Below are 10,198 nucleotides of genomic sequence, written 5' to 3' on the forward strand. Positions count from 1 at the left end.
GCATTTTCTTTAACACCTGCACACTGGAGACAGTAGATAGTCAGTGAGCTCTTTTTTAGTTTAATTAAGGGGTATTGAACCTGGATGGGGTTAAGGGATGTGCGGGGTGCCCAAGGAACTGTGATTATGAGGTCAAATCTTCTTATCAACTATGTACAAGTCCATAGACAAACAGTCTCTCCTTAAAGAACTCTTCAGCCCTTCTGTCGTACCTCCTCAGACCCCAGATGAATCCTCCTCTTCACCCAGTTGCCCAAATCCCTGAGCAAGGGGACCCAGAAACTTCCACAGCATTAGAGGAGCCCCAGATGAGGAGCTAGTTGGGATGGCCACCTGACTCCAGCCCAGGGGGTGCAGAATTACTCAATCAGTCCTCTCATGTAAGCTTGTGGGTTGGTGACTGCCTTCAGGACTTAAGCTGGGCTGGCTCCTTCCCTGCTTCCCAGGCTGTCCTTTCTCAGGGGATAGTTGAGGCTGAGAGATCCTCCTTCCAAGATCCTGCCTCCAGGTAAGCCCCTCTCCTGGGCCCACTCCCAGGCTCCACACTCCAGCCTTCTCACATCATCTTTAACCCGACACTGACCATCGACTGATCAGGCTCTTCCATACTTAAGGATTGTTCTAACCCCATGTCAAGCCTCCTGCTTGAGACTGGTCAGAGTCCCTTGAGTATGCAGATCGGCCCCTCCTCACCCCCACCCACTGTCTTCTAGAAACTACTCAAGCTCCCTGAGCAGAGGGTGGTATTAGGGAACTGACCTGCAGAGCCCTCAGCCCTGACCTAATTTTACCTGGCTGACTCATACCATGCTGCTATCTAGCCTCTAACTAAAAACCTAGCTAGCTCCCTCTGGCTAACTAGAAGAGTACTACAAAAGCCAAGATAGGCCAGTGTTGGCCGCAGCTGTCCATGCCTGTTCATTGCACTTTGCAATCCAGCCCTTACCTGCAGTTAGGGAGAGCTGTTTGTCTCTTTATCCAAACCTGTATCCAAGGGCTATCATTTCACTTAACCTGCAGGCAATCTGTGGATATATAATAACATCCCAACAGCTGCAGCCATCTTCAGCCTGTCAATGCTTTGTATAGACAGAGTGGCTGCAAATATTCACAAACACCTGTTATTCCAGCTGCAAGAACCCTCTGATTCATGGAATTCACAATATAGCAATCACAAGTGTTTATGACGCCTAAGATAAAGCTGAGGATCAAAGCTAGGTAGGTTGATCCATTCAAAGCAGAAGTCAAGTGAGGAGATCAATCATACGTGAGCCAGGGAATACCCTCATGTGCTATCAATAGTGTGTTTTGCGGTTGTGTTGCAAGGCACATATTATCTTATTTTTGCATTTGCTTTGGTTTTTAGAACAAATGGTCATTCCATATGTGTCCTATTTGGCCTTGAGAAATTGCCCGGGCCATGTTTTGAGGGAGGGTTTGCGGTTGATAAATCTGGAGCGGATCCCCCTGAAGTTGCGGGACCAGGCCTGGCTCGCCTTCCACGGCAGGCTCTACGTGAGGGGTAACCTGAAGTACCGTCCTCCGGATGACCGTGGTTGTCCGAGGTCGGAGTGTGGGGGTGAAGTGGAGACTATGGACCACTTCTTGCTTCAGTGCCCCTTTAACGTAGAGGTGTATAAACAGGTGGGAGGGGCTCTGGGTGTTCCTTTCCTCCATCGCATGTCGTATGCGGAGTGGGTGTACGGAGCATTCGAGTGTCACATGGGTTTTGATTTGGACACCTTGTTTTTAGTCAGCTTAGTTGTCCATTATTACACTTGGATGGCACGGTGTCAGGTCTCCATTCGGCAGAAGGTCCTCCCTGTTCAGGTGGTGGTGAGTGACATCCTTGGTGAGGTGGGAAAAATTTGGGGTCTTGAGAAAGACAGGCTGCGACGCAGAGCTTGGATGGAGGCGTGGAGGAACATCAAGCCTGTTGCTGCAGTCTGTTGATCTCGGGTGATGGGAACTGTCCCTGTTTTCTGCCTCTTGCACTCCCTAGCTTTTGCGTTTCGGTCTTTTTGGTAGCCTTTTGCATGGTAGGTTGTAGGGGTCAGACGTGGAAGATCTGCAGGTTCCTTAGCCCTCCCCTGTAGTGTAATAGTGTGGTTAGGTTTTTTTTTGTGTATAGTTTAGGCCATATAGGCCGTAAGTGGCAGGTTTAATATGGAAATTGAATATGGTTTATGTTTATATCTGAGCCATAAAGGCTCCTAATTATATAGTCTCGGTCATAAAGGCCTTGTACTGTAAATATTGTATATAGTTTCTGTTTTTCCTTTCAGGTTATGGACTTTTATTTATGAGCCGTTCAGGCTGTATTTGTGTTTTTTTCCCCCATGGACTGTTGGGACTTTTTAGTTTCCTTTGTGTTGAGTTTTGTATTTATTTATTTATTTATATTTTGTACTTTTATACATAAGTTTGATGGATATGTATGACATTAATACATAAATAAAAAATCTCCATATGTGTCCTATTTTGTTTGCTGCACAATAGGATATTATGTACCGGGTCGGTACAACTCAGGCCTCAGATTAAGCTCCATGATAGTTGAAACCATTTTTTTAGGGATTGGTGTATTGATATTTATTTTGGGGTTCTTTGAGGTTTTTTTTTTGTTTGTTTACACACTTTATTGAAGTCATAGTACAGAGAGATTGATGCCATAGATGCCCAGTGTTAGGAAATACAAAAATGTAAAAACGTGGTCAAAAACTGGAAGCTACTTGTAAATGTGCGTACAAAAAGAAGGATAACTGTTACAGGATCAAAAAAGTAAAAGGCTGGTCAGATACAGGTTATAGAAACAATGATCTGTTATCATTGTCTATGGAAAAAGGGCATAGTATGGTGCAAAGTATGGAAGATTCATTCCATGAGCATTATTGAATCTAGTCTATTTTTGTTGAAGTTCAAAGGGACGTCCATTGACTTCCAATGAAAGGTGATAGCCCACTTTGTAGCAAAACAAGCAGTGTGTATTAGCCTTTCAGAGAAACATGAGGCTTCTGGAGCAAACAACAAACAGTTGGTCATGGAAAATTAGGAGAGGTACCAGCTAACGTAGATGCCAGTTCGTCTATTTTACTTCTTGACTCTTTAAAAGCTCATCTCTAGAAATAACTATACCTTCTCTCACCCCCTATAAACGATTACTCTAAATAAATGTGGCTCTCCTCTAGTTAACCAGGGGGAGCTAGCTAGGTTTTGAGTTAGAGGCTGAGTAGTAGCCTGGCATGAGTTAGCCTGGGATGAGTCAGCCAGGTCATTTTTTGGTCAAGGCTGAGGGTTCTGCAGATCAGTTCCCTGATACCTTCCCCTGCTCTAGGAACATGAAAGCTTTCTAGAAGGCAGTGGGTGGGGGTGAGGAGAGGCTGATCTGCATATTTAGAGGATCTTGGCCAATCCCCAAGCAAGAGGCTTGGCATGGGGCTGGTACAGCCCTTAAGTGTGGGAGAGCCTAAACAGAAAGTGGTCAGTATCGGGTGGAAGATGATGTGAGAAGGCTGGAGTGTGGAGCCAGGGAGTGGGCCCAGGAGAGGGGCTTACCTGCAGACAGGATCTTGGAAGGAGGATCTCTCAGCCCCAGACAGAGCCAGACAGAGAGGGACTATCTCTAGTGTTGGAATAGCGGTCCTGTCTTATCCAGAAACGGCCCCAGCATGGAACCCAGAAGGGTGACTTAGGTGAATTTTAGTTGCTTCACAAAGTGAGGATAAAAAATCCCTACAGAATGGATTTGAGGGGTGGTGGAAGGGAATGATAGAAGGTGGGTCATATTTTGACTAGAGCATTGCTTTAAATGTTTTTAGTCTTGTGGGGGTTTCTAGGGGCTTTTGTGTATATAATGTTTTCTAATTTTCATTAATTATTGTGGTTTGGACAGTTGATATTAAATTTCTCCCCCCAAATCCCCCTCCCTAAAAGAAATCCATCCTCCTACTACTAATTCCCCCCCCTCCAAATCCCCACTGCGCCCAAGGCAGCCTCCCCTCCTGCCCACCCCTTGTCCTGGCCCTGACACAGTCAATCACAAAAAGTGGACAATCCGTAATAATCACCAGTGAAAGAACATGCAGTACCTACCTCACAGCCCCCATCTCCCTCTTGTCTCTCCTCTGCCTGGAGTCATCAGAATTCATAGGACTGTGTTCTCTGTAGATATCTCCTAGCTGGGTACACCCTGGGAAGCAGCCTTATACAAGTATCTCCAGACTGGCCTAAAAGGCTTTTTACAATCTGCCCTGGTCTCCCCTCCTCTTTAAGGGACAGCCAACTGCATACAGTTCCACTGCACCCGACCTACTGCCCTGACTAGGGCCCACGTGTGTCGGTTACATGCTCTTAGGCAGGCCTTGAAATGCAGAGCGGAAATTATGGTGGGGGCGAGTGTGTCCCCCAGGGCGGTCTTGCTGAGCAGGCTCGGAGCTCAGGCTGGATCTGTCATTGGCACTGGGAGCGATCAGACTGCTCAATAGCTGAGCAGTGAAAGAAAAGGAAGGAGTGTGTGCTGTGCTCTCTGCCTGCCCCTAGAGTGCAGTACCCGGCTCTGTGAGTGAACAACAAAGTACTGCAACTTTTTATAGGGCTCTGTGTGTGTGTGTGTGTGTGTGTGTGTGTGTGTGTGTGTGTGTATGTGTGTGTGTGTGTGCCTAATTTCTGCTCATTCTGGTCACATGATCCTCTATGTCAGCCAGTGGTGGCTTCAGGGGAGAGGAGAGAGCACTTAACAGCGTGTGTGTGTAAATCTGTGTGTGTCTGTGTATGTACATGTGTCTGTGCATGTGTATTTCTGTCTATGTACATGTATCTGTGTGTATGCATGTCTGTACATGCCTGTGTGTGTACACGTGTCTGTATGTGTGTGTGTGTGTACATGTGTCTCTGTGTGTGTATGTACATGTCTGTGTGTGTGTACAGGTGTCTCTGTTTTTGTGTGTTTGTTGGTGGCGAGTAACTCTTAAGGCCTGGCTAGTAGCTCAGGACTTGAAATTTTAAACCCTGCTCTTAGGTATGGGGTGTTTGGATCCTGTGCCCCAAGACCTTGTGTGTCCCTCCCCACCTCGTTTATATGTGGGTGCTGATTCACCCCTGACATCACTGTGGGGGGGGGCTCTACCTAAAAGGGGCCTGACACCCAGTGTCACTATCTGCTGTACACTATGCTGGTACAGAGCCACCTAGTGGCAAAGTGGCTAACCGTACCTGCCTACACTATATCTCCAATTGATGCTGTTGTGGGCAGTCCCTTGGTTTCTGTGGAACACACCTTACTGCATATTTGATAAAGCTCTCCAGTCTTCATCTTGTACAAAGTTTGAAGCCCTGTATTTCTGCATTAGGATTTGATCTGTTCCTCTGGTCACTTGGATATAAAAAAGCAACTCTGAGAAACATTCATAAATTGCGGAGGAGTCCTTTGCTCACTGAGCCAGAACCGGCTGTGGCAATTTAAGGGGTAAGTGGAGAGAATTTTAGAATATAGAGGTAGGTAGTTAGCTAGGTAAGGACACATAGTAGGGTCAAATTGTCAGGGTGACTTATCTTAAACTGGCAAACCCTAATAAGATCAGGAGTTGGTTCCATACCTACCTGGAGCTACAGTGGGTATTCCTGGGACTGTGGAGAAACAAGGAGAAGTCAGTTTGTGCCTGTTGTAAAAAAAAATCTGTTCTTGGTTAAGTAAACAGCAAATATAAGAGTATTCCTGGACTTATAATATACAATCCAATGTTTTGTAACAGCTGACCATCACACCTCCTATATGATACAGACACTTCTCCATATTAAGGAGTTTCCAGTGAATGGTACTTTTAATTCTACACCATACAAAGACATTTTAAAAAATTGTTTACTTCCAACCTTGTGGCAATAGTTTGGTGAAGGTCCATTTCCGTTTCTGTATAACTGTTCCTGTACATAAAGTCAGCTCCATAAAGACATGGTTTGACCAGTTTGGTGTGAAAGTAGTAAGGGTGTCCTGCATAGAACCCTGACCTCAACCTTACTGAACACCTATGGGATGAACTGGAACACGAATTATAATAAACATCTTTTCATCAGTGCCTGACCTCAGAAATGCTCTTTTGATTGAATAGTCACAAATTCTTACAGACACTATCCAAAATCGTGTTGAAAGGTTTCAGAGAAAAATAGAGTCTGTTCTACCCACAAAAGGCTGGAGTATTTATACCCATAGATGTAGAATGGGATGTCCAATAAGCTCATATACAGAAGGTGTGATGGTTGGTTGTCCGAAAAACTCTTGGCCAAATAAGTATCAGTTGTCCACAAATCAGCATCAAGAAAAGGGTAGTTAATCTTTTCTAAAAAAAAAAAAAAGTTGAAAAACTGAACTAACTCACTGCAGTATCCCCACACCCTTGGTCCCTGATGCACTTATCTCCTTCAAATATTTTCTGCTGTCCATGCCAGCCAGTGTAGACTCCGGGCATCTGAAAAATTCAGGACATCACTTGGAGGCTCTGTAGCATCATAACGTTCACAATGGCGAGTGGGCATTGGTCAGCACTGACCAATGAGAATCTCCCTGAGCCCTCTTTGTTCCAGGATATCATCTCTGAGAAAGAAGGATACGGAAGGCCATGGCTTTCAAATGTCTGGACTGCTACAGCAGCATGGGCAGTGAAAGATTTCCAAAGATTTCCAAGGCGGTAAGTGCAGTGGGAACTAGAGGAGTGGGGAGGGTGTTAGTTCATCTTTTCATCCACCCTTTAATTGGCAGGGGAGGGTTTTTTTTATGTCAGCCATCAACAAAAGTGAAAGTTTAGATTAAGGTTGATGGCATTTATTGCCTAACTAAATATTTTTAGTGCCCTACTTAAAATTTAGTTAGCCAATAAACGATATCACCCTATATCCAAAATTTCAACACAACACATTAACAAGAACAAAGGAACAAGGCAAACAAACAGTTCTGAAAAAAAAACAAAAAAAAAAAAACAGAATTACATCTTCATGGTAAATCCAGCAGAGACATTTTCATTAATAACAAATTTTGTTTTTATTACATCAAACACCATCCTCAAGATCCCGGAGCTAGGCTTTAACGTGATTCTGCATTTTGTCCATACTGGCAAAAGTTATAAGTTCACTTTGGTGGAGACTCTTAAGCCGGCCTTAGACAGTTTGAATCTCAGCTGGTTCAGCAGGGACTGGCAGAGATTCCAACCACGTAAGGGTAGGCTGAATGTACTCAAGTTGATCGATCGTTTGATCAACTTGGGTACAACCAGCCTGTCGGATTTTATGTGCGATTATTGCCAGCAGAGGCTAGCAATAATCACTGTGTTCTCCTGGTGGAGACGGCTCCCCCCATCACCCCGCCAGGGCAACACAATGGCTCTGCGGGAGGGATTCCCCATCAATACTGCCTGTGTTGATGGGGGAATCTAGTGATTTTCTTTTCTGCAACCCATGGTTGCAAGAAAGAATATTGCTCCATCTATGTCTGGCTTTAGAAATCTTTGCTTAGCTTTTACTCCCTTTCTTATGATCCAGATTTGCCACTGGAACCCAAAGGATTACCTGCTTCATGGTATTGGGTCAACACATGGCACACTGGGGTTTATTTACTAAAGCTGGTTCACTCAGGATCACGTGCAGCTGTGCATGGTAGCCAATCAGATTCTAACCTCATCTTGTTCAATTCAGCTTTAGCAATAAAACCTGGAAGCTGATTGGTTTCCATGCAGAAGTGCACGAGATTGAACAAGCTTTAGTAAATAAACCCCAGTTAGGTGCAAGCGTTGTCACATGGGTGTGAGGGAAGTGTGGACAGACCTGTGTACTTCGAAACTCAAATCTTTTTTTGAACCCGGAATGCGATGTGCTAAAACTAAAGACCAAAAGTGAACAAAACTTGCACTTATGGTGTTTCATATGGTCCCCTCCCAAAGAGGAAGGGCTCCTTACTGGCCCCCTAGGGCACAAGACTTCTAAGGCACACTCAGGTCCACCTAGCCAAAATGCCTGGCAAACCCCTTTTCTCATGATCAGCGAAAGCTGACTAATGAATACTAAGTGGTTGGGTCTCCTGAAGAAAGACCCCCCCAAGGTAGGGAAGGAAGGAACCTAATGGCCACACATCCTCCCCTTAGACTACAGGGCAGACCCAAAGACTCACACCTTCCACCCTGAGTGGAAAGGAAACACACATATAAAACACACCTCCCAACTGTCCCTGATTTTGAGGGACTGTCCCTGATTTGGAACAAAGTCCCTCTGTCCCTCTTTCCTCCTCATTTGTCCCTCATTTTGGCCTGATCTATATAGTTGTATATAAAATGCACTTTTTAATCTTTTAAAAAGTGTTTCACAGTGCTAAACCTTTCATCTGATTTCTACATTGCTACATTTGTAAATTCCAAAAGCCAATATAAAAGAATAGTAGTGGTAAAAAAAAAGTGCTTTTAGATTTAACTAATCTTTTTTTCGTATAATTCTCCTTTAAGGGGGTGTGGCAGGGGTTGTGTCCAATGCCCAGATGAATTTGCTAATAGGTGTCCTTCAAAAAGTTGGGAGGTATGTATAAGTGCATGTGGAGAGTAAAATAATTAAGTAATAGTAAAAAAGTGCCAGTGCATGTGCAAGTGCAATAGATAGGCCTTTTGGCCTGGTAACAAAAATTGCTCCTGTCTCGGCCAAAAGACCTAACCCATGAGGTGGTGTGCAGAAAAAAAACAGGTGTCGGGGCCTAGTGCAGTTTCACACAGCTGGTTCCCAAACCCATAGTGCCACTCTTGGGCGACCCGAGGATCGATCGCAAAGAACGAGAGTGACAACTCTACAGAAAAGTCAACCTGATGCTTGGCCTAGTAGGGTCAACGTATGGGTTTACTAAAAACATCAAGGCAGACCAAGACCATATTATTGTTTGTTTTGAAGACATAGGAGAAATGTTTTTGTCACTTTTTTGTTTTTTGCTATAATTAACTCGAACATTTTTTCATCCAGGTGACACCAAGAGAAGAAATGAGGGGAACAAGAGGTCACCGCGAAGAACAGATGAATAAAGCAATAAAAAATGTACAGCGAGTTCAACTTTTGCCCCTTGTGTTTAAGTAAGCTGGCTTCATTTTAGGAGATCTCCCATCACTTCCTGATCCTCCAAACCCTTGCCACCAGGACAGGAAATGAAGGAAAATCTCCCCAGTGGGAGTTATGGACAGTAAGGGTAGGGGTCAGGGGTTTTATTCTGTATGCACCAAATCCCATCACCACAGCTAAGCGATGGAAGACCCTTCTAAGACATAAAATAAAAGAAATTGCAATAGCAGTTAGAGGTTCATTTTAGAATAGACTCTGCGTGGCTTTTCCCTTTTTTTTCTCTTTTTGAAAGCGATTTTTTTAAATTGTACGTTGACAGTGGTGCATGTGCATCTGTATCTGTAAGATGCAAGAATCTGTAAGAAGCAAAGAGCGAAGTCGACTACTGTGCCGAGTAGTTGTGGATGTGCAAATGAAACCAGCGCTAATACAGTCATTAAACAAATATTAATGCCTGCAGGCATACTGCTTCTTATAACAAATTCAAATCAAAAATTCAAATTTGTTAGAATCCGTATATCTGCAGGCATGAAGATTTGATTAATGACTGTAAGTGTCGGTTACATTTGCACATATTCATTCGCCTGGGTGGTGTTTTATCTTTAGCAGCTACGGGACTTCTTTGAAGAGACTGACTGTATAGGATCCGAGGACTGAAAAATATGTATTCATGTTATTGCTCATGGCCAGGGCCGGTGCTAGAGTATTTTGTGCCCTAGGCAAGACCAGCTCAACTACTTGCACCCCTTCCCCCCAAAAAAATAAAACTTCACCTGAAGTTCTACATCACCCCTCCTAGCGCCAAATTTCCACCCTAGCACAAATCCTCTCCCCCCCAAATCCCCTCTCGTAGCACATATCCTTTAAATCCCCCATCCTAGCACAAATCCTCTCCCCCCAAATCCCCTCTCGCAGCACATATCCCTTAAATCCCCCATCCTAGCACAAATACTCCCTCCAAGCACAACCCCTTCCAAATCCCCCATCCTAGCAAAAATCCTCTCCCCCCAAATCCCCTCTCGTAGCACATATCCCTAAATCCCCCATCCTAGCACAAATCCTCCCTCCTAGCACAACCCCTTCCAAATCCCCCATCCTAGCACAAATCCTCTCCACCCAAATCCCC

Source organism: Staurois parvus, unplaced genomic scaffold (assembly GCF_062004578.1).
Source record: "Staurois parvus isolate SC_StPar_1 unplaced genomic scaffold, SC_StPar_1.0 ptg000860l, whole genome shotgun sequence".
NCBI lineage: Eukaryota > Metazoa > Chordata > Amphibia > Anura > Ranidae > Staurois > Staurois parvus.